Consider the following 24,688-nt stretch of genomic DNA (forward strand, 5'->3'; position numbering starts at 1 on the left):
ATATAAACCCACCCAGTATAACTGTAACCTAACCTACACAGTGCACCAAACGTGTGTGGGAGCCTGGAGTGTCCCTTTAATAATATAAACCCACCCAGTATAACTTACTGTAACCTAACCTACACAGTTCACCTAACGTGTTTGGGAGCCTGGAGTGTCCCTTTAATAATATAAACCCACCCAGTATAACTATAACCTAACCTACACAGTGCATCTAACGTGTGTGGGAGCCTGGAGTGTCCCTTTAATACTACAAACCCACCCAGTATAACTAACTGTAACCTAACCTACACAGTGCATCTAACGTGTGTGGGAGCCTGGAGTGTCCCTTTAATAATATAAACCTACCTAGTCTAACTAACTGTAACCTAACCTACACAGTGCACCTAACGTGTTTGGGAGCCTGGAGTGTCCCTTTAATCATATAAACCCACCCAGTATAACTATAACCTAACCTACACAGTGCATCTAATGTGTGTGGGAGCCTGGAGTGTTCCTTTAATAATATAAACCCACCCAGTATAACTAACTGTAACCTAACCTACAAAGTGCACCTAACGTTTGTGGGAGCCTGGAGTGTCCCTTTAATAATATAAACCCACCCAGTATAACTAACTGTAACCTAACATACACAGTGAACCTAACGTTTGTGGGAGCCTGGAGTGTACCTTTAATAATATAAACCCACCCAGTATAACTGTAACCTAACCTACACGGTGCATCTAACGTGTGTGGGAGCCTGGAGTGTCCCTTTAATAATATAAACCCACCCAGTATAACTAACTGTAACCTAACCTACACAGTGCACCTAACGTGTGTGGGAGCCTGGAGTGTCCCTTTAATAATATAAACCCACCCAGTATAACTAACTGTAACCTAACCTACGCAGTGCACCTAACGTTTGTGGGAGCCTGGAGTGTACCTTTAATAATATAAACCCACCCAGTATAACTGTAACCTAACCTACACGGTGCATCTAACGTGTGTGGGAGCCTGGAGTGTCCCTTTAATAATATAAACCCACCCAGTATAACTAACTGTAACCTAACCTACACGGTGCATCTAACGTGTGTGGGAGCCTGGAGTATCCCTTTAATAATATAAACCCACCCAGTATAACTAACTGTAACCTAACCTACACAGTGCATTTAACGGGTGTGGGAGTCTGGAGTGTCCATTTAATAATATAAACCCACCCAGTATAAATGTAACCTAACCTACACAGTGCACCAAACGTGTGTGGGAGCCTGGAGTGTCCCTTTAATAATATAAACCCACCCAGTATAACTGTAACCTAACCTACACAGTGCACCTAACGTGTGTGGGAGCCTGGAGTGTCCCTTTAATAATATAAACCCAACCCAGTATAACTAACTGTAACCTAACCTACACAGTTCACCTAACGTGTTTGGGAGCCTGGAGTGTCCCTTTAATAATATAAACCCACCCAGTATAACTATAACCTAACCTACACAGTGCATCTAACGTGTGTGGGAGCCTGGAGTGTTCCTTTAATAATATAATCCCACCCAGTATAACTAACTGTAACCTAACCTACAAAGTGCATCTAACGTGTGTGGGAGCCTGGAGTGTCCCTTTAATAATATAAACCCACCCAGTATAACTGTAACCTAACCTACACAGTGCATCTAACGTGTGTGGGAGCCTGGAGTGTCCCTTTAATAATATAAACCCACCCAATATAACTAACTGTAACCTAACCTACACAGTGCATCTAACGTTTGTGGGAGCCTGGAGTGTACCTTTAATAATATAAACCCACCCAGTATAACTGTAACCTAACCTACACGGTGCATCTAACGTGTGTGGGAGCCTGGAGTATCCCTTTAATAATATAAACCCACCCAGTATAACTAACTGTAACCTAACCTACACAGTGCATTTAACGGGTGTGGGAGTCTGGAGTGTCCATTTAATAATATAAACCCACCCAGTATAACTGTAACCTAACCTACACAGTGCACCAAACGTGTGTGGGAGCCTGGAGTGTCCCTTTAATAATATAAACCCACCCAGTATAACTAACTGTAACCTAACCTACACAGTTCACCTAACGTGTTTGGGAGCCTGGAGTGTCCCTTTAATAATATAAACCCACCCAGTATAACTAACTGTAACCTAACCTACACAGTGCATCTAACGTGTGTGGGAGCCTGGAGTGTCCCTTTAATACTACAAACCCACCCAGTATAACTAACTGTAACCTAACCTACACAGTGCATCTAACGTGTGTGGGAGCCTGGAGTGTCCCTTTAATAATATAAACCTACCTAGTCTAACTAACTGTAACCTAACCTACACAGTGCACCTAACGTGTTTGGGAGCCTGGAGTGTCCCTTTAATCATATAAACCCACCCAGTATAACTATAACCTAACCTACACAGTGCATCTAATGTGTGTGGGAGCCTGGAGTGTCCCTTTAATAATATAAACCCATCCAGTATAACTAACTGTAACCTCACCTACACAGTGCACCTAACGTGTGTGGGAGCCTGGAGTGTTCCTTTATTAATATAAACCCACCCAGTATAACTAACTGTAACCTAACCTACACAGTGCATCTAACGTGTGTGGGAGCCTGGAGTGTCCCTTTAATAATATAAACCCACCTAGTCTAACTAACTGTAACCTAACCTACACAGTGCACCTAACATGTTTGGGAGCCTGGAGTGTTCCTTTAATAATATAAACCCACACAGTATAACTAACTGTAACCTAACCTAAACAGTGCATCTAACGTGTGTGGGAGCCTGGAGTGTCCCTTTAATAATATAAACCCACCCAGTATAACTAACTGTAACCTAACCTACACAGTGCATCTAACGTGTGTGGGAGCCTGGAGTGTCCCTTTAATAATATAAACCCACCCAGTATAACTAATTGTAACCTAACCAACACAGTGCACCTAACGTGTGTGGGACCCTGGAGTGTCCCTTTATTAATATAAAACCCATCCGGGATAACTAACTGTAACGTAATCTACACAGTGCATCTAACGTGTGTGGGAGCCTGGAGTGTCCCTTTAGTAATATAAACCCACCCAGTGGGTAACCTAACCTACACAATGCACCTAACGTGTGTGGGAGCCTGGAGTGTCCCTTGAATAATATAAACCCACCCAGTATAACTAACTGTAACCTAACCTACACAGTGCACCTAACGTGTGGGGGAGCCTGGAGTGTCCCTTTAATAATATAAACCCACCCAGTATAACTAACTGTAACCTAACCTACACAGTGCACCTAACGTGTGTGGGAGCCTGGAGTGTCCCTTTAATAATATAAACCCACCCAGTATAACTGTAACCTAACCTACACAGTGCACTTAACGTGTGTGGGAGCCTGGAGTGTCCCTTTATTAATATAAACCCACCCAGTATAACTAACTCTAACCTAAGCTACACAGTGCATCTAACGTGTGTGGGAGCCTGGAGTGTCTCTTTAATAATATAAACCCACCCAGTATAGCTAACTGTAACCCAACCTACACAGTGCACCTAACGTTTGTGGGAGCCTGGAGTGTCCCTTTAATAATATAAACCCACCCAGTATAACTGTAACCTAACCTACACAGTGCACTTAACGTGTGTGGGGGCCTGGAGTGTCCCTTTAATAATATAAACCCACCCAGTATAACTAACTGTAGCCTAACCTACACAGTGTATCTAACGTGTGTGGGAGCCTGGAGTGTCCCTTTAATACTATAAACCCACCCAGTATAACTAACTGTAACCTAACCTACACAGTGCATCTAACGTGTGTGGGAGCCTGGAGTGTCCCTTTAATAATATAAACCCACCTAGTCTAACTAACTGTAACCTAACCTACACAGTGCACCTAACGTGTTTGGGAGCCTGGAGTGTCCCTTTAATAATATAAACCCACCCAGTATAACTATAACCTAACCTACACAGTGCATCTAACGTGTGTGGGAGCCTGGAGTGTTCCTTTAATAATATAAACCCACCTAGTCTAACTAACTGTAACCTAACCTACACAGTGCACCTAACGTGTTTGGGAGCCTGGAGTGTCCCTTTAATAATATAAACCCACCCAGTATAACTATAACCTAACCTACACAGTGCATCTAACGTGTGTGGGAGCCTGGAGTGTTCCTTTAATAATATAAACCCACCCGGTATAACTAACTGTAACCTAACCTACACAGTGCATCTAACGTGTGTGGGAGCCTGGAGTGTCCCTTTAATAATATAAACCCACCCAGTATAACTGTAGCCTAACCTACACAGTGCATCTAACGTGTGTGGGAGCCTGGAGTGTCCCTTTAATAATATAAACCCACCCAGTATAACGAACTGTAACCTAATCTGCACAGTGCACCTAACGTGTGTGAGAGCCTGGAGTGTCCCTTTAATAATATAAACCCACCTAGTATAACTAACTGTAACCTAACCTACACAGTGCACCTAACGTTTGTGGAAGCCTGGAGTGTCCCTTTAATAATATAAACCCACCCAGTATAACTAACTGTAACCTAACATACACAGTGAACCTAACGTTTGTGGGAGCCTGGAGTGTACCTTTAATAATATAAACCCACCCAGTATAACTGTAACCTAACCTACACGGTGCATCTAACGTGTGTGGGAGCCTGGAGTGTCCCTTTAATAATATAAACCCACCCAGTATAACTAACTGTAACCTAACCTACACAGTGCACCTAACGTGTGTGGGAGCCTGGAGTGTCCCTTTAATAATATAAACCCACCCAGTATAACTAACTGTAACCTAACCTACGCAGTGCACCTAACGTTTGTGGGAGCCTGGAGTGTACCTTTAATAATATAAACCCACCCAGTATAACTGTAACCTAACCTACACGGTGCATCTAACGTGTGTGGGAGCCTGGAGTGTCCCTTTAATAATATAAACCCACCCAGTATAACTAACTGTAACCTAACCTACACAGTGCATCTAACGTGTGTGGGAGCCTGGAGTGTCCCTTTAATAATATAAACCCACCCAGTATAACTGTAACCTAACCTACACAGTGCATCTAACGTGTGTGGGAGCCTGGAGTGTCCCTTTAATAATATAAACCCACCCAGTATAACTGTAACCTAACCTACACAGTTCACCTAACGTGTTTGGGAGCCTGGAGTGTCCCTTTAATAATATAAACCCACCCAGTATAACTATAACCTAACCTACACAGTGCATCTAACGTGTGTGGGAGCCTGGAGTGTTCCTTTAATAATATAATCCCACCCAGTATAACTAACTGTAACCTAACCTACAAAGTGCATCTAACGTGTGTGGGAGCCTGGAGTGTCCCTTTAATAATATAAACCCACCCAGTATAACTGTAACCTAACCTACACAGTTCACCTAATGTGTTTGGGAGCCTGGAGTGTCCCTTTAATAATATAAACCCACCCAGTATAACTATAACCTAACCTACACAGTGCATCTAACGTGTGTGGGAGCCTGGAGTGTTCCTTTAATAATATAATCCCACCCAGTATAACTAACTGTAACCTAACCTACAAAGTGCATCTAACGTGTGTGGGAGCCTGGAGTGTCCCTTTAATAATATAAACCCACCCAGTATAACTGTAACCTAACCTACACAGTGCATCTAACGTGTGTGGGAGCCTGGAGTGTCCCTTTTGTAACGGAGCTCCGTGTACTCCGACCGAGTACCCTCCGTTGATGGATGCTCCTAGCGCTCTCAGAGGACTCCAAGCACTGCAGACGACACCACAACCACCGCAGGCTCCACAACCGCCGTAGCTTAACTGGAGCCGCGCCGTCTTCCGTCCACCCTGGAATGAACCTTCAGCATTCAGGAACGTGTGGGGAAGATCTCTCCTCCTGGAGAGCGTATCCGGAACAAGCTCTTAAAAGAGCCAAGTGATTAAGAGCTCAGGGGAATATGCAGCGCATAGCAATCCCCAGTGTGATATAGCAGTTCCCTCCAATAACGAGACACGGCTACGTATTGAGGGTCAGAAGAGGTCTGAGAGCTGGAACACCCAGCCTGCTTTTTATTAGGATCAGGTACATACAGGACACTCCCAGGGGGAGGATGAAATTGACCAATCACATGCATGGTAACACCCCCACGTCTCCTCCCCTCAGATAAGCACATAACCCAATTAAAACATACATTATTTTACCCAGTTTCTGGATGTACCCCAAAAACAGGGGGTACAGCTTTAAATCTGGTATCCCCAAATAGCCCTTGTTCAGGGGAACAGTCTGTCCAAAAATCAGCCCATTCGGATGGATGGTTCGGGAGATACAGGGCTCCAAAGTTTTGACCGACCGCACAGACCAACTAGCCGAAAATAGTTCCATGAGTTTTGGCCTTGCGGTCGGTCTCCGTTCGCACGGTAAAATAGACGAAATTCTTGCCATCCATTCGCCTCTTTGTGGTCGCTAGAATCCCCATACTAAGTTAAGTATAACTACCGAACGGCCGGTCGTTCGGTAGTTTCCGTGCGAAGTTCTGGATGTCTGGAGGTCTTAGCGGTATTCGCCTGTTTGCGCTGCCGATTTCAGTTCCATGCGTTCACAGGCAAACACCGCTGTTCGCACGCAAGATGGCCGCGAACACGTGGAAAAGTCCCGAAATGGCGGCCACCTATTCAGAGCACAAAGAATTCGCATGAAATCATGCGAACGGCTGTATTCTCCAGTAATGTGATTCTTATGCAATATATTCGCCTAAATCTCCTGGCTGTTAGGTTATTTTAGTAGTCCAAACCTACAGCATAGATAAAGGGAAAAAGACAGTCTAATACAAGTCCATATGCCTGAATACAGGGTTTACAGTGCAATATAGTCCAGGACCATAGTCGCAGGGGAGGAGGCAGGCAAGCAGGCCTCTCCAGGACAAAGTGGCGAAGGGCACTTCGTCACACATCTCCCCTTTGGGGGGAAGACTAACCAGGCACCTGACCTTCTGTCGGTCAGTGCCTCCGTTAGTCGATCCACCAACCCACAATAAACAAATGCCAGAGTAGCCCACCCACAACAAACAGGTACAAGGGTGACCCACCCACAAGACACAATTACTGCACCTGGGTATTTTGCTGTGGTAATGAGGCCACATGCCGAGGGTACTTGAAGGGCAGAGGCCAACTGCACTCTGCCCAGATGCCAGCTCTTCTGCTGGGGTAGCCTGCAGGACATCAGGCTCTGGACCAGGGACAAAGGTAGGGCAGAGGCCGACTGCACTCTGCCCAGCTGCCAGCTCTTCTGCTGGGGTACTGAGACCATAATCCGGCTCAGTAGTTAAGGGAACCTGGACGTCAGGAGGGGTTAGCATCGCCTCCGTTAACCCTGGTGCCACGCTAGGAGTTAGCTGGGGAGGGGAATTTGTACTTACCCCCTCCTCTGGGTGTCCCGGTGAGGGTAGTTGGGGATCTGGAAAGGCTGTCCAGCATCCCTGTAGGTCAGGCACAGAGACCACGGTCCCATCTGCGCCGTCTGGAGGATTGGTGTCTCCCCTTGTTGGGGAAAGCTGCCGCTGGGGAGAGGGGGGGCTGTGCTCCTTTCCTGGAAACACAGGCTGCCGCTGGAGAGGGAGACCGCCTGTCTCCACTCCCTTACCATGGTCCTGTTGCTGTAGAGAGGGACCAACTGTCTCTGCTCTCTGTAGGACACACGGCTGCTGGGGGGGAAGGACGGCACCTTCGGCCCCCTGGGGTACACACTGCCGCTGGAGAGGGAGACCGCCTGTCTCCACTCCCTTACCATGGTCCTGTTGCTGTAGAGAGGGACCAACTGTCTCTGCTCTCTGTAGGACACACTGCTGCTGGGGGGGGAAGGACGGCACCTTCGGCCCCCTGTACTCACGCTGTTGTTGGGGCGCAGGGACGGAATACTTTGCCCTCACTGCCCGATATTCTGCTTCCATCTGCAGATACTCCGCCAGTTCTCTCCTCACTATCGGTACAACTTCCTCTGTTAGGAGGGGCCCGTAGATAGCCAACCGCCGCTTCAGCATAGCGTCAAACTGTACGTGACTATACCAATAGTCCAGTTTTGCTTGGTGTTCCCAGGATGCTGTTCCTCGCACTAGGGAAGCCATCCTGTTGTAGCCAGGGGCGCTGCCCAATGGCTAGCGTTGCCCTCAATTGTAACTCCAAACGTTACCCGTGTCTCTGAGCTGCTTCTCCTCGCACTAGGACGCCATCCCACCGCTGCCACCAATGTAACGGAGCTCCGTGTACTCCGACCGAGTACCCTCCGTTGATGGATGCTCCTAGCGCTCTCAGAGGACTCCAAGCACTGCAGACGACACCACAACCACCGCAGGCTCCACAACCGCCGTAGCTTAACTGGAGCCGCGCCGTCTTCCGTCCACCCTGGAATGAACCTTCAGCATTCAGGAACGTGTGGGGAAGATCTCTCCTCCTGGAGAGCGTATCCGGAACAAGCTCTTAAAAGAGCCAAGTGATTAAGAGCTCAGGGGAATATGCAGCGCATAGCAATCCCCAGTGTGATATAGCAGTTCCCTCCAATAACGAGACACGGCTACGTATTGAGGGTCAGAAGAGGTCTGAGAGCTGGAACACCCAGCCTGCTTTTTATTAGGATCAGGTACATACAGGACACTCCCAGGGGGAGGATGAAATTGACCAATCACATGCATGGTAACACCCCCACGTCTCCTCCCCTCAGATAAGCACATCACCCAATTAAAACATACATTATTTTACCCAGTTTCTGGATGTACCCCAAAAACAGGGGGTACAGCTTTAAATCTGGTATCCCCAAATAGCCCTTGTTCAGGGGAACAGTCTGTCCAAAAATCAGCCCATTCGGATGGATGGTTCGGGAGATACAGGGCTCCAAAGTTTTGACCGACCGCACAGACCAACTAGCCGAAAATAGTTCCATGAGTTTTGGCCTTGCGGTCGGTCTCCGTTCGCACGGTAAAATAGACGAAATTCTTGCCATCCATTCGCCTCTTTGTGGTCGCTAGAATCCCCATACTAAGTTAAGTATAACTACCGAACGGCCGGTCGTTCGGTAGTTTCCGTGCGAAGTTCTGGATGTCTGGAGGTCTTAGCGGTATTCGCCTGTTTGCGCTGCCGATTTCAGTTCCATGCGTTCACAGGCAAACACCGCTGTTCGCACGCAAGATGGCCGCGAACACGTGGAAAAGTCCCGAAATGGCGGCCACCTATTCAGAGCACAAAGAATTCGCATGAAATCATGCGAACGGCTGTATTCTCCAGTAATGTGATTCTTATGCAATATATTCGCCTAAATCTCCTGGCTGTTAGGTTATTTTAGTAGTCCAAACCTACAGCATAGATAAAGGGAAAAAGACAGTCTAATACAAGTCCATATGCCTGAATACAGGGTTTACAGTGCAATATAGTCCAGGACCATAGTCGCAGGGGAGGAGGCAGGCAAGCAGGCCTCTCCAGGACAAAGTGGCGAAGGGCACTTCGTCACACCTTTAATAATATAAACCCACCTAATATAACTAACTGTAACCTAACCTACACAGTGCATCTAACGTTTGTGGGAGCCTGGAGTGTACCTTTAATAATATAAACCCACCCAGTATAACTGTAACCTAACCTACACGGTGCATCTAACGTGTGTGGGAGCCTGGAGTATCCCTTTAATAATATAAACCCACCCAGTATAACTAACTGTAACTTAACCTACACAGTGCATTTAACGGGTGTGGGAGTCTGGAGTGTCCATTTAATAATATAAACCCACCCAGTATAACTGTAACCTAACCTACACAGTGCACCAAACGTGTGTGGGAGCCTGGAGTGTCCCTTTAATAATATAAACCCACCCAGTATAACTAACTGTAACCTAACCTACACAGTTCACCTAACGTGTTTGGGAGCCTGGAGTGTCCCTTTAATAATATAAACCCACCCAGTATAACTATAACCTAACCTACACAGTGCATCTAACGTGTGTGGGAGCCTGGAGTGTCCCTTTAATACTACAAACCCACCCAGTATAACTAACTGTAACCTAACCTACACAGTGCATCTAACGTGTGTGGGAGCCTGGAGTGTCCCTTTAATAATATAAACCTACCTAGTCTAACTAACTGTAACCTAACCTACACAGTGCACCTAACGTGTTTGGGAGCCTGGAGTGTCCCTTTAATCATATAAACCCACCCAGTATAACTATAACCTAACCTACACAGTGCATCTAATGTGTGTGGGAGCCTGGAGTGTTCCTTTAATAATATAAACCCACCCAGTATAACTAACTGTAACCTAACCTACAAAGTGCACCTAACGTTTGTGGGAGCCTGGAGTGTCCCTTTAATAATATAAACCCACCCAGTATAACTAACTGTAACCTAACATACACAGTGAACCTAACGTTTGTGGGAGCCTGGAGTGTACCTTTAATAATATAAACCCACCCAGTATAACTGTAACCTAACCTACACGGTGCATCTAACGTGTGTGGGAGCCTGGAGTGTCCCTTTAATAATATAAACCCACCCAGTATAACTAACTGTAACCTAACCTACACAGTGCACCTAACGTGTGTGGGAGCCTGGAGTGTCCCTTTAATAATATAAACCCACCCAGTATAACTAACTGTAACCTAACCTACGCAGTGCACCTAACGTTTGTGGGAGCCTGGAGTGTACCTTTAATAATATAAACCCACCCAGTATAACTGTAACCTAACCTACACGGTGCATCTAACGTGTGTGGGAGCCTGGAGTGTCCCTTTAATAATATAAACCCACCCAGTATAACTAACTGTAACCTAACCTACACAGTGCACCAAACGTGTGTGGGAGCCTGGAGTGTCCCTTTAATAATATAAACCCACCCAGTATAACTATAACCTAACCTACACAGTGCATCTAACGTGTGTGGGAGCCTGGAGTGTCCCTTTAATACTACAAACCCACCCAGTATAACTAACTGTAACCTAACCTACACAGTGCATCTAACGTGTGTGGGAGCCTGGAGTGTCCCTTTAATAATATAAACCTACCTAGTCTAACTAACTGTAACCTAACCTACACAGTGCACCTAACGTGTTTGGGAGCCTGGAGTGTCCCTTTAATCATATAAACCCACCCAGTATAACTATAACCTAACCTACACAGTGCATCTAATGTGTGTGGGAGCCTGGAGTGTTCCTTTAATAATATAAACCCACCCAGTATAACTAACTGTAACCTAACCTACAAAGTGCACCTAACGTTTGTGGGAGCCTGGAGTGTCCCTTTAATAATATAAACCCACCCAGTATAACTAACTGTAAGCTAACATACACAGTGAACCTAACGTTTGTGGGAGCCTGGAGTGTACCTTTAATAATATAAACCCACCCAGTATAACTGTAACCTAACCTACACGGTGCATCTAACGTGTGTGGGAGCCTGGAGTGTCCCTTTAATAATATAAACCCACCCAGTATAACTAACTGTAACCTAACCTACACAGTGCACCTAACGTGTGTGGGAGCCTGGAGTGTCCCTTTAATAATATAAACCCACCCAGTATAACTAACTGTAACCTAACCTACGCAGTGCACCTAACGTTTGTGGGAGCCTGGAGTGTACCTTTAATAATATAAACCCACCCAGTATAACTGTAACCTAACCTACACGGTGCATCTAACGTGTGTGGGAGCCTGGAGTGTCCCTTTAATAATATAAACCCACCCAGTATAACTAACTGTAACCTAACCTACACAGTGCATTTAACGTGTGTGGGAGCCTGGAGTGTCCCTTTAATAATATAAACCCACCCAGTATAACTAACTGTAACCTAACCTACACAGTGCATCTAACGTGTGTGGGAGCCTGGAGTGTCCCTTTAATAATATAAACCCACCCAGTATAACTGTAACCTAACCTACACAGTGCATCTAACGTGTGTGGGAGCCTGGAGTGTCCCTTTAATAATATAAACCCACCCAGTATAACTGTAACCTAACCTACACAGTGCACCTAACGTGTGTGGGAGCCTGGAGTGTCCCTTTAATAATATAAACCCAACCCAGTATAACTAACTGTAACCTAACCTACACAGTTCACCTAACGTGTTTGGGAGCCTGGAGTGTCCCTTTAATAATATAAACCCACCCAGTATAACTATAACCTAACCTACACAGTGCATCTAACGTGTGTGGGAGCCTGGAGTGTCCCTTTAATAATATAAACCCACCCAGTATAACTAACTGTAACCTAACCTACACAGTGCATCTAACGTGTGTGGGAGCCTGGAGTGTCCCTTTAATAATATAAACCCACCCAGTATAACTGTAACCTAACCTACACAGTGCATCTAACGTGTGTGGGAGCCTGGAGTGTCCCTTTAATAATATAAACCCACCCAGTATAACTGTAACCTAACCTACACAGTTCACCTAACGTGTTTGGGAGCCTGGAGTGTCCCTTTAATAATATAAACCCACCCAGTATAACTATAACCTAACCTACACAGTGCATCTAACGTGTGTGGGAGCCTGGAGTGTTCCTTTAATAATATAATCCCACCCAGTATAACTAACTGTAACCTAACCTACAAAGTGCATCTAACGTGTGTGGGAGCCTGGAGTGTCCCTTTAATAATATAAACCCACCCAGTATAACTGTAACCTAACCTACACAGTGCATCTAACGTGTGTGGGAGCCTGGAGTGTCCCTTTAATAATATAAACCCACCTAATATAACTAACTGTAACCTAACCTACACAGTGCATCTAACGTTTGTGGGAGCCTGGAGTGTACCTTTAATAATATAAACCCACCCAGTATAACTGTAACCTAACCTACACGGTGCATCTAACGTGTGTGGGAGCCTGGAGTATCCCTTTAATAATATAAACCCACCCAGTATAACTAACTGTAACCTAACCTACACAGTGCATTTAACGGGTGTGGGAGTCTGGAGTGTCCATTTAATAATATAAACCCACCCAGTATAACTGTAACCTAACCTACACAGTGCACCAAACGTGTGTGGGAGCCTGGAGTGTCCCTTTAATAATATAAACCCACCCAGTATAACTAACTGTAACCTAACCTACACAGTTCACCTAACGTGTTTGGGAGCCTGGAGTGTCCCTTTAATAATATAAACCCACCCAGTATAACTATAACCTAACCTACACAGTGCATCTAACGTGTGTGGGAGCCTGGAGTGTCCCTTTAATACTACAAACCCACCCAGTATAACTAACTGTAACCTAACCTACACAGTGCATCTAACGTGTGTGGGAGCCTGGAGTGTCCCTTTAATAATATAAACCTACCTAGTCTAACTAACTGTAACCTAACCTACACAGTGCACCTAACGTGTTTGGGAGCCTGGAGTGTCCCTTTAATCATATAAACCCACCCAGTATAACTATAACCTAACCTACACAGTGCATCTAATGTGTGTGGGAGCCTGGAGTGTTCCTTTAATAATATAAACCCACCCAGTATAACTAACTGTAACCTAACCTACAAAGTGCACCTAACGTTTGTGGGAGCCTGGAGTGTCCCTTTAATAATATAAACCCACCCAGTATAACTAACTGTAACCTAACATACACAGTGAACCTAACGTTTGTGGGAGCCTGGAGTGTACCTTTAATAATATAAACCCACCCAGTATAACTGTAACCTAACCTACACGGTGCATCTAACGTGTGTGGGAGCCTGGAGTGTCCCTTTAATAATATAAACCCACCCAGTATAACTAACTGTAACCTAACCTACACAGTGCACCTAACGTGTGTGGGAGCCTGGAGTGTCCCTTTAATAATATAAACCCACCCAGTATAACTAACTGTAACCTAACCTACGCAGTGCACCTAACGTTTGTGGGAGCCTGGAGTGTCCCTTTAATAATATAAACCCACCCAGTATAACTAACTGTAACCTAACCTACGCAGTGCACCTAACGTTTGTGGGAGCCTGGAGTGTACCTTTAATAATATAAACCCACCCAGTATAACTGTAACCTAACCTACACGGTGCATCTAACGTGTGTGGGAGCCTGGAGTGTCCCTTTAATAATATAAACCCACCCAGTATAACTAACTGTAACCTAACCTACACAGTGCATTTAACGTGTGTGGGAGCCTGGAGTGTCCCTTTAATAATATAAACCCACCCAGTATAACTAACTGTAACCTAACCTACACAGTGCATCTAACGTGTGTGGGAGCCTGGAGTGTCCCTTTAATAATATAAACCCACCCAGTATAACTGTAACCTAACCTACACAGTGCATCTAACGTGTGTGGGAGCCTGGAGTGTCCCTTTAATAATATAAACCCACCCAGTATAACTGTAACCTAACCTACACAGTTCACCTAACGTGTTTGGGAGCCTGGAGTGTCCCTTTAATAATATAAACCCACCCAGTATAACTATAACCTAACCTACACAGTGCATCTAACGTGTGTGGGAGCCTGGAGTGTTCCTTTAATAATATAATCCCACCCAGTATAACTAACTGTAACCTAACCTACAAAGTGCATCTAACGTGTGTGGGAGCCTGGAGTGTCCCTTTAATAATATAAACCCACCCAGTATAACTGTAACCTAACCTACACAGTGCATCTAACGTGTGTGGGAGCCTGGAGTGTCCCTTTAATAATATAAACCCACCCAATATAACTAACTGTAACCTAACCTACACAGTGCATCTAACGTTTGTGGGAGCCTGGAGTGTACCTTTAATAATATAAACCCACCCAGTATAACTGTAACCTAACCTACACGGTGCATCTAACGTGTGTGGGAGCCTGGAGTATCCCTTTAATAATATAAACCCACCCAGTATAACTAACTGTAACCTAACCTACACAGTGCATTTAACGGGTGTGGGAGTCTGGAGTGTCCATTTAATAATATAAACCCACCCAGTATAACTGTAACCTAACCTACACAGTGCACCAAACGTGTGTGGGAGCCTGGAGTGTCCCTTTAATAATATAAACCCACCCAGTATAACTAACTGTAACCTAACCTACACAGTTCACCTAACGTGTTTGGGAGCCTGGAGTGTCCCTTTAATAATATAAACCCACCCAGTATAACTATAACCTAACCTACACAGTGCATCTAACGTGTGTGGGAGCCTGGAGTGTCCCTTTAATAATATAAACCCACCCAGTATAACTAACTGTAACCTAACCTACACAGTGCATCTAACGTGTGTGGGAGCCTGGAGTGTCCCTTTAATAATATAAACCTACCTAGTCTAACTAACTGTAACCTAACCTACACAGTGCACCTAACGTTTGTGGGAGCCTGGAGTGTACCTTTAATAATATAAACCCACCCAGTATAACTGTAACCTAACCTACACGGTGCATCTAACGTGTGTGGGAGCCTGGAGTGTCCCTTTAATAATATAAACCCACCCAGTATAACTAACTGTAACCTAACCTACACAGTGCACCTAACGTGTTTGGGAGCCTGGAGTGTCCCTTTAATCATATAAACCCACCCAGTATAACTATAACCTAACCTACACAGTGCATCTAATGTGTGTGGGAGCCTGGAGTGTTCCTTTAATAATATAAACCCACCCAGTATAACTATAACCTAACCTACACAGTGCATCTAATGTGTGTGGGAGCCTGGAGTGTTCCTTTAATAATATAAACCCACCCAGTATAACTAACTGTAAGCTAACATACACAGTGAACCTAACGTTTGTGGGAGCCTGGAGTGTACCTTTAATAATATAAACCCACCCAGTATAACTGTAACCTAACCTACACGGTGCATCTAACGTGTGTGGGAGCCTGGAGTGTCCCTTTAATAATATAAACCCACCCAGTATAACTAACTGTAACCTAACCTACACAGTGCACCTAACGTGTGTGGGAGCCTGGAGTGTCCCTTTAATAATATAAACCCACCCAGTATAACTAACTGTAACCTAACCTACGCAGTGCACCTAACGTTTGTGGGAGCCTGGAGTGTACCTTTAATAATATAAACCCACCCAGTATAACTGTAACCTAACCTACACGGTGCATCTAACGTGTGTGGGAGCCTGGAGTGTCCCTTTAATAATATAAACCCACCCAGTATAACTAACTGTAACCTAACCTACACAGTGCATTTAACGTGTGTGGGAGCCTGGAGTGTCCCTTTAATAATATAAACCCACCCAGTATAACTAACTGTAACCTAACCTACACAGTGCATCTAACGTGTGTGGGAGCCTGGAGTGTCCCTTTAATAATATAAACCCACCCAGTATAACTGTAACCTAACCTACACAGTGCATCTAACGTGTGTGGGAGCCTGGAGTGTCCCTTTAATAATATAAACCCACCCAGTATAACTGTAACCTAACCTACACAGTGCACCTAACGTGTGTGGGAGCCTGGAGTGTCCCTTTAATAATATAAACCCAACCCAGTATAACTAACTGTAACCTAACCTACACAGTTCACCTAACGTGTTTGGGAGCCTGGAGTGTCCCTTTAATAATATAAACCCACCCAGTATAACTATAACCTAACCTACACAGTGCATCTAACGTGTGTGGGAGCCTGGAGTGTCCCTTTAATAATATAAACCCACCCAGTATAACTAACTGTAACCTAACCTACACAGTGCATCTAACGTGTGTGGGAGCCTGGAGTGTCCCTTTAATAATATAAACCCACCCAGTATAACTGTAACCTAACCTACACAGTGCATCTAACGTGTGTGGGAGCCTGGAGTGTCCCTTTAATAATATAAACCCACCCAGTATAACTGTAACCTAACCTACACAGTTCACCTAACGTGTTTGGGAGCCTGGAGTGTCCCTTTAATAATATAAACCCACCCAGTATAACTATAACCTAACCTACACAGTGCATCTAACGTGTGTGGGAGCCTGGAGTGTTCCTTTAATAATATAATCCCACCCAGTATAACTAACTGTAACCTAACCTACAAAGTGCATCTAACGTGTGTGGGAGCCTGGAGTGTCCCTTTAATAATATAAACCCACCCAGTATAACTGTAACCTAACCTACACAGTGCATCTAACGTGTGTGGGAGCCTGGAGTGTCCCTTTAATAATATAAACCCACCCAATATAACTAACTGTAACCTAACCTACACAGTGCATCTAACGTGTGTGGGAGCCTGGAGTATCCCTGTAACGGCTACCCAGATAGAGAGAGGGTTTCTGCCGTTGGAGACGTCCTTTTTCCCTGCAAGCTGCTGTGGAGAAGTAGGCTGATGTAATCCCATCCACGATATCCAGAGCGAAAATCAGGTTCAGCTGCAACAGGAACAAAATAACCTTCCCAAACAATCCCCTTTCAAGAACGAGACGAGGCTACGTTATGAAGGGTCAAGATGAACTGAGGACTGGGACACCCAGCCTGCTTTTTATTAGAAAAGGGTACACACAAGACACTCCCAGGGGGAGGATAAAAACAACCAATTATGCACAGGGTAACACCCCCACGTCTCCTCCCCTCAGATAACCACATAATACAATTAGAACATACAATATTTTACCCCAGTTCTGGATGTACCCCAAAAACAGGGGGTACACCTTTAAATCCGGCACCGCTTGAGAGATCTTAGTTAGGGGAACACTCTGTCCAAAAATCAGCCCGATTGGATGAACGGTTCGGGAGTTACAGAGTTTCAAAGTTTTGACCGACCGCACAGACCAACTAGCCGAAAATAGTTCCATGAGTTTTGGCCTTGCGGTCGGTCTCTGTTCGCACGGTAAAACGGCATGAAAATCTTGTCATCCATCCGAATCGCGGGGTTCGCTGAAATCCCCATAGATGACTGAGTGTAACTACCGAATGGTGGAGTGTTCGGTAGTTTCTGTGCGAACTTATGGAGGTCTGGAGGACTCAGCGGTGTTCGCCTGTTTGCGTATCCGTTTTCAGTTCCATGCGGTTACAGGCAAACACCGCTGTTCGTACACAAGATGGCCGCGAACACGTGTAAAGTCCTGAAATGGCGGCCACCTATATTTCACATCCGGACTTCGCACGAAATCAGGCGAACAGAGGCATGAACCGAACAGAAGAAAGGACTAAGTAGAAAGGATCTGTTACACTGCTCCCCTTTTGTGGAACACTCCGGCAGACCCGGATTGTTAGACTTGGGGCTGTCCGGTCCCTTGTTAGGGTAATAGTTCTGTTTGTCTGGACAGACCATCGGCATTCCCGTTAAACCTGCCCGGGCGGTATTGAATGGAAAAGTTGTAGGGTTGCAGTGCTAGGCTCCATCTCAACAAGCGTCCATTATCTCCAGCTACTCTGTTTAACCACACCAGGGGGTTATGGTCGGTGATTAATGTAAATTCCTGTCCGTACAAATATGGGGTGAGTTTCTTTAATGCCCAGACCAGGGCTAAGCATTCCTTTTCCACTGCCGCGTAGCTCACTTCTCTAGGTAACAGTTTCCTACTGAGATACGCGACAGGGTGCTCGCCTCCATCTTCTCCGACCTGGCTTAGAACTGCCCCCAGTCCATACATGGATGCATCTGTATGAACGACAAATCTTTTGTTAGGGACGGGGGCAGACAGGACAGGTGCATGAATCAGAGCATTCTTTAGGGCCTGAAAGGCTGTTTCACAGGCGGGAGACCACAGGACTATCCTAGGCAAGTTCTTTTTGGTTAGGTCTGTTAATGGTTTTGCGATGGTACTATAGTCAGGGACAAACCTCCTATAATATCCTGCGGTCCCCAAAAATGCTAATACTTGAGTTTTGGTGTGGGGTGTGGGCCAGTTAGCTACAGCTTCAATTTTAGCGGGTTCTGGGCGCTGCTTCCCACATCCCACTCGATGTCCCAGGTACTGGACTTCTGCCATGCCGAAGTTACACTTTTCTGGTTTCAGAGTCAACCCTGCGGCCCGAATCTGATCCAGTACGGCCTCTACATGCCTTAAGTGCTCTCCCCAGGTTTCGCTATAAATCGCAATGTCATCCAGGTACGCGCAGGCGAAATCCTGGAAGCCATCAAGGAGGCGGTCCACTAAGCGCTGAAATGTAGCCGGGGCGTTCTTCATCCCAAATGGCATGACCTTAAATTGGTACAAGCCAAATGGGGTGACAAAGGCCGACTTAGGGATAGCCTCCTTGGCCAGGGGAATCTGCCAATACCCTTTACACAAATCGATAGTGGTCAGATAACGTCCCCTGGCAATACGATCTAATAGCTCGTCTACTCGGGGCATGGGATATGCGTCTGTCAGGGTTTTGTCATTGAGACGTCGATAATCGACACAGAACCGGGTAGTCCCATCCTTTTTGGGGACTAGGACCACCGGTGAGGCCCACGGGCTGTCAGATGGCTCTATCACTCCTAGTCTTAGCATCTCCTGGATTTCCTTCCTCATCTCATCTTTTACTGCCTCAGGGATCCTATAGGGAGTTTGCCGGAGAGGGGGTTGACCTGGGGTCTCTACATAGTGGGTTGCTAAGGGGGTGTATCCGGGCTCTTGGGAAAACGTCAACCTCTTTTCAGTCAGCAGTTGTCGGATCTGTCCCTTCTCAGCGGGGGTTAGCCGCTCCCCTAGCTGTATGGTATTGAGCAGGGTCTTAGGTTCCGAGTTAGCTAAAAGGTCGGGTATGGGTAAGCTGTCAGGGTCTTCAGTGGCTGGTATACATATGGCTGCTATATCCTCGGGCCTTTCTTGGTATTCTTTTAATAAATTTACGTGAAAGGCCTTCTGGATCCTTTCATCTTTGCTGCTGGCAATTACATAGGTGGTGTCACATACCTGTGCTACCACTTTGTAAGGGCCCTGCCAGGAGGTCTGGAGCTTATTCCCTTTGACAGGTCTAAGCACCAGCACCTTCTGGCCTACTTGGAACGTTCGCTGGCGGGCGCCCTGATCGTACCAACGTTTCTGCCGGCCCTGGGCCGCATGGAGATGGTCCCGTGCCATCCGGGCTAACTGTTCCATGCGGTCCCGCATTTCTAGTACATATGGCACGATGGGGACACCCTCATGTTCTGTCTCCCCCTCCCAGTGCTCTCGGATGAGGTCGAGAGGGCCTCGTACTCTCCGGCCATAGAGCAGTTCAAAGGGAGAGAACCCTGTGGATTCCTGTGGCACCTCCCGATAAGCGAACAGGAGGTGCGGCAAGAATCGTTCCCAATCTTTGTATTCCGCTGTAAAGGTCCGTAGCAATTGCTTTAGGGTACCGTTAAAACGTTCACAGAGACCGTTAGTCTGAGGGTGGTACGGGGAACTAAGTAGGGGTTTAATACTACAAACCTTCCATAGCTGCTGGGTTAGGTCTGCGGTAAACTGGGTCCCTCTATCGGACAAGATTTCCTGAGGAAATCCCACTCGGGTGAATATCCCGACTAGAGCACTGGCGACAGTGTCAGCCTGGATATTCGTCAGAGCGACAGCTTCCGGGTAGCGAGTAGCATAGTCCACTACGGTAAGGATGTATTTCTTACCAGAGGGACTGGGGTTAGGTAGGGGTCCCACTAGGTCGACTGCCACCCTGCTAAATGGTTCCTCGATCACAGGCATAGGTAACAGTCGAGCTTTAGGGTGATCTCCTCTCTTCCCTACCCGTTGGCATACGTCACAAGTGCTGCAGTAACGTCGTACATCCTTTGAGATCCCCGGCCAAAAGAAGGTCTGGGTGATCCGGAAGGTGGTACGGTTACCCCCTAGATGCCCTGCCAACGGAATGTCGTGTCCGATTCGGAGAAGCTCCAACCGGTACTTTCTGGGTACCACTAGTTGGCGCTTCTGCGAAGGGGGACAGCCTCTCTTTTTTCCTTCCGTCAGTCTGTACAACCTGTCCCCATCCCATAGGAAACGTTCCTGTGTGCCCTCCCTACTGTCTGCTAATTCTCGATACTTTTGGAGGGTGGGGTCCTCTCTAGTTTCCCTCCCAAACTCCTCTGGGGTGTCCCAAGCTATGGGCCTGCTTGTTGTAGTGGGGTTACATGTGGGTGCTTGGCTTACCTGGGTCTCCCGGCCTGTATTAGGGTCATCTGTGACACGGGCCTGTGAGCGGGTGGTTACGGGACAAGCGGCAGCAGGTGTGGGCAAATATGCTGAGGTCAAGGGGCCAATGTCATTTCCCAGGACGACCTCGGCAGGCAAGTTGTCCATAATGCCAACTGTGGTTTTCCCCGATCCGACTCCCCAGTCTAAGTGTACTCGGGCAGTGGGCAAGCGAAAAACAGCGCCCCCTGCGACCCGAACAGCAACAGTGCGGGTAGACACATTCTCTGGCTTTACCAGGTGTTTTTGGATCAACGTGATGGTAGCCCCGGTGTCTCTTAGGCCTTGTGCTGTTTGTCCATTCACCCGAACTTCCTGCCGATGATGCTGTCGGTTATCTGGCGAAGCAGCTTGTATGGGATCTGCTTCATACAAAATCCCCAGGCATTCCTCAGGGCCCATTTCAGCTTCCACACAGTGAGCCGCAGAGGGTCGTGATGCAGGGGCCTCGGCGTTGGGAGTTGTGCGTCTCCAATTGTTGCTATTGGATCTTAGGGGACAATATCGAGCAATATGTCCGAGGTTGCCGCAGTGATGGCACGTCACTTTCGACAAATCTCGGGGGTAGTTGGTAGGTCCCTGAGGACGGGGTGGTCCTGGTGGGACTGGAGCTCGAAACTCTGGGCGTGAGACAGCGGCTGGGGTACGTGGCTCTATCTTATGAGCTGGTCGTGGAGTACTCTGGCTTACTCTCCTTGTCTCGGCGTATTCATCGGCCAGCCGAGCCGCCTCATTTAAATTAGCGGGGCGCCGGTCTCGTACCCAGTCTTGTAGGTCCGCAGCCAAATTTTGGAAGAAATGTTCCATTAAGAACAATTGCAATATCTCCTCTCCGGTGTTGGCCTTACACCCTTGGACCCAATGTGATGCCACTCTTTGTAGTCGGTTGGCCCATTCCATGTGGGAGTCCACAGCTTTCTTTTTGGACTCCCGGAAGCGGCGACGGTAGGCTTCTGGGGTTACCGCATACCTGGTGAGCAGTGCCTCTTTTACTGTTTGGTACTGCGTGATCTCCTCTGTAGTGAGCGCTCGAAAAGCCTCACTAGCTTTTCCTGATAGTTTTCCCGCCAGGATAGTGACCCATTGCCCTGGCGGTATTTGATGTAGCGAGCACTGTCTTTCAAAGTCCGCCAAATACCCATCAATTTCCTCTTCATTTTCCGCAAAGGTTTTAAATGCATTGAAGGGAATTTTCTTTACTGTAGTAGTGGGTAGCGGGGTAGGAACTGTCTGTGTAGTGAGCTGTCTGGCTCTTACCAGTTCCCTTTCTTGATCCCTCTTGGTTTGGATCTCTTCCCTTGTTTCCCGGAGTAGTTGGGTTATTAGCTCTGTAGACGTGACTGGATACAACGCTAATCTCCGCTGTACAATTGCCGTAATCACATCGTCCTCACTGCTGGGTGCCATGGGTTCCGTTACCTCCATGGACCTATCCATCTCGTCCAGCTCCAGCAGGTCAGCTATCAGCTCCCTCCGTGGTCTGTTGCTGGCACTCCTACCACGATTCTCCAATAAATCCTTTAGTGTGGGTCTTTTCAGCTTGGCATACTGAGACTCCATTCAGCACTTGCTCCTTGGATAAAAGGACCATCCCACCGCTTGCCACCAATGTAACGGCTACCCAGATAGAGAGAGGGTTTCTGCCGTTGGAGACGTCCTTTTTCCCTGCAAGCTGCTGTGGAGAAGTAGGCTGATGTAATCCCATCCACGATATCCAGAGCGAAAATCAGGTTCAGCTGCAACAGGAACAAAATAACCTTCCCAAACAATCCCCTTTCAAGAACGAGACGAGGCTACGTTATGAAGGGTCAAGATGAACTGAGGACTGGGACACCCAGCCTGCTTTTTATTAGAAAAGGGTACACACAAGACACTCCCAGGGGGAGGATAAAAACAACCAATTATGCACAGGGTAACACCCCCACGTCTCCTCCCCTCAGATAACCACATAATACAATTAGAACATACAATATTTTACCCCAGTTCTGGATGTACCCCAAAAACAGGGGGTACACCTTTAAATCCGGCACCGCTTGAGAGATCTTAGTTAGGGGAACACTCTGTCCAAAAATCAGCCCGATTGGATGAACGGTTCGGGAGTTACAGAGTTTCAAAGTTTTGACCGACCGCACAGACCAACTAGCCGAAAATAGTTCCATGAGTTTTGGCCTTGCGGTCGGTCTCTGTTCGCACGGTAAAACGGCATGAAAATCTTGTCATCCATCCGAATCGCGGGGTTCGCTGAAATCCCCATAGATGACTGAGTGTAACTACCGAATGGTGGAGTGTTCGGTAGTTTCTGTGCGAACTTATGGAGGTCTGGAGGACTCAGCGGTGTTCGCCTGTTTGCGTATCCGTTTTCAGTTCCATGCGGTTACAGGCAAACACCGCTGTTCGTACACAAGATGGCCGCGAACACGTGTAAAGTCCTGAAATGGCGGCCACCTATATTTCACATCCGGACTTCGCACGAAATCAGGCGAACAGAGGCATGAACCGAACAGAAGAAAGGACTAAGTAGAAAGGATCTGTTACAATCCCTTTAATAATATAAACCCACCCAGTATAACTAACTGTAACCTAACCTACACAGTGCATTTAACGGGTGTGGGAGTCTGGAGTGTCCATTTAATAATATAAACCCACCCAGTATAACTGTAACCTAACCTACACAGTGCACCAAACGTGTGTGGGAGCCTGGAGTGTCCCTTTAATAATATAAACCCACCCAGTATAACTAACTGTAACCTAACCTACACAGTTCACCTAACGTGTTTGGGAGCCTGGAGTGTCCCTTTAATAATATAAACCCACCCAGTATAACTATAACCTAACCTACACAGTGCATCTAACGTGTGTGGAAGCCTGGAGTGTCCCTTTAATACTACAAACCCACCCAGTATAACTAACTGTAACCTAACCTACACAGTGCATCTAACGTGTGTGGGAGCCTGGAGTGTCCCTTTAATAATATAAACCTACCTAGTCTAACTAACTGTAACCTAACCTACACAGTGCACCTAACGTGTTTGGGAGCCTGGAGTGTCCCTTTAATCATATAAACCCACCCAGTATAACTATAACCTAACCTACACAGTGCATCTAATGTGTGTGGGAGCCTGGAGTGTTCCTTTAATAATATAAACCCACCCAGTATAACTAACTGTAACCTAACCTACAAAGTGCACCTAACGTTTGTGGGAGCCTGGAGTGTCCCTTTAATAATATAAACCCACCCAGTATAACTAACTGTAACCTAACATACACAGTGAACCTAACGTTTGTGGGAGCCTGGAGTGTACCTTTAATAATATAAACCCACCCAGTATAACTGTAACCTAACCTACACGGTGCATCTAACGTCTGTGGGAGCCTGGAGTGTCCCTTTAATAATATAAACCCACCCAGTATAACTAACTGTAACCTAACCTACACAGTGCACCTAACGTGTGTGGGAGCCTGGAGTGTCCCTTTAATAATATAAACCCACCCAGTATAACTAACTGTAACCTAACCTACGCAGTGCACCTAACGTTTGTGGGAGCCTGGAGTGTACCTTTAATAATATAAACCCACCCAGTATAACTGTAACCTAACCTACACGGTGCATCTAACGTGTGTGGGAGCCTGGAGTGTCCCTTTAATAATATAAACCCACCCAGTATAACTAACTGTAACCTAACCTACACAGTGCATTTAACGTGTGTGGGAGC

The sequence above is a fragment of the Pelobates fuscus genome, chromosome 2 (genome assembly GCF_036172605.1).
Source record: "Pelobates fuscus isolate aPelFus1 chromosome 2, aPelFus1.pri, whole genome shotgun sequence".
In the NCBI taxonomy this organism is placed as follows: domain Eukaryota; kingdom Metazoa; phylum Chordata; class Amphibia; order Anura; family Pelobatidae; genus Pelobates; species Pelobates fuscus.